At 40.3% G+C, this 1,696-nt stretch overlaps 1 protein-coding gene across 1 annotated transcript in view; it reads right to left on the bottom strand.

Moving 5' to 3' along the window:
- LOC111664152 (STT3 oligosaccharyltransferase complex catalytic subunit B) overlaps nucleotides 1-1,696 on the bottom strand; it is a 39,546-nt gene that overhangs the window by 13,520 nt on the left and 24,330 nt on the right. The window lies entirely within an intron of this gene.

Below are 1,696 nucleotides of genomic sequence, written 5' to 3'. Positions count from 1 at the left end.
AGAATAAACCACTAACCCACACTTGACGCTCTGGATGATGGGCTCTTGAACCTTTTTCAGCTCGAGTCTTGATGAAGTAAAATTCTATCTCACACATGGGATCCAGGCTCATCAAAACACAGGATAGCTCATCTTGTCATGCAGACTCACCAGAAATAGACGAACTAGCCTTTGTGGAGAGAGACAAGGACATGAAATTCAATGCAGCCGCCAAACAAATCCTGGTACATTTCAACTGTGGCTAGTGAATTTATCTTCATTTCTGATTCCTTTTATTCTCTAAAACTCTATTCAGCCTGTGAATTCATAGAGGATCTTGATGCATTTCCAGATGCTTCTGCCACTGTAATAACAGTATTGGGGTAATGAGGCTCCTAGTGCCTGAAAGCTCAAACTGACAGAGACTTTAAAAGTTGTTTTCCAAATGAAAATGAGCTTTTGGAGAATTACATTTTGTGTGTATCAAAGTCTTATATATTGATAGTTTAATCCAACAAATTAGCAGTGGCTACGTTTTGGTCTTAAAGGTCAGTTGTCTGACAACATTAATGACCACAACTAAATATTCTATTCTTTTATGACTGTTATGCCCCAACCTTTGGGTGGCCCTAAGGTGCACACGACAGTGACCCAAATCAGACTCACAAGAGACCACAACAAAGTCCATAGAGCTTATTTAACAGATACAAAACACCCAGGACATTAAATTAAGACTACGAAAGACACAATGACGACGACAATCAGTCCCCAAGCCTCTACTCCATCTGATTTTGGCACCAGCATGTGACCTGCTGCCAGAGTACTGTTGGTGGTGACAGTGATGGTTGAAGAAGCAGCTACTTGAAAATTGCTGGTGATAATTAGCATCAGAATTTAGCAAATCAGTGCAGTTTTCCCCAACCTCAGCAACAGTCACCTACTTGTGCAACCAAACAATTTTTCACAGTCACACTAATTTTCACTCACACATGCAGTGAAATTCTCACTAACTGTGGTGAAGGAGAGTGAGCTAAGAGTGAACACAAAACACAGAAAAGTTCAGAAAAGAAAGATTCTGATTTTTAAAAAATCCGTTAATTAAAAAAAAATCCATTAATCTTCACCTGGATTGGCCCCAATACTTATTAGGATTGGCTATCTATATCTACCTATATCTCTAATAAATCCTGATATAATATTGAACAAATCTGGACTGATTGTCTTATTTCAGCAGGTAAAGACAGGGTGGGGACTCCTTTAGAATGTGTTTACTTATCAATTGAACCTGAACAAATCCTTACTTCTTATGCACACAAAGACCGTCAACACTAATTCGTTGCTCAACAGATAACAAAATGGACTCAAATGGTTACAGACGACTTTCTTCAATGTAGCAGGTCGATCTGCAAGCGCAGCACATTCACTTTAAACTGATGCAGTTGGAAATACTGAGCTGAATCAGTCTGACACACAGACTAATTTCCTGCCTGCCTGTGTAAAGCCGGCGGTGAGCTTGTCAGTGTCTCTTGACACTGATTGAACATAAGGAAGAGGTGTGATGATACATAGGCCAGAGAAAGCAGCTGCTGAGCAAGCAAACAAACAGGTGAACCACAGCAGGATATTTACACTGATCCTGCTTACTGTTGTTTGGCCTGCGAACCTAAGCAACCAATCATAGGCCTGAGTGGACAGCCAGTTAGAAAAGAATCAGCAG

The sequence above is a fragment of the Seriola lalandi genome, unplaced genomic scaffold (assembly GCF_002814215.2).
Source record: "Seriola lalandi dorsalis isolate HSWRI2012SDOR001 ecotype SW California unplaced genomic scaffold, Sedor1 jcf7180002054583, whole genome shotgun sequence".
Lineage (NCBI taxonomy): Eukaryota > Metazoa > Chordata > Actinopteri > Carangiformes > Carangidae > Seriola > Seriola lalandi.
This window is presented reverse-complemented; position numbering and strand designations above follow the sequence as displayed.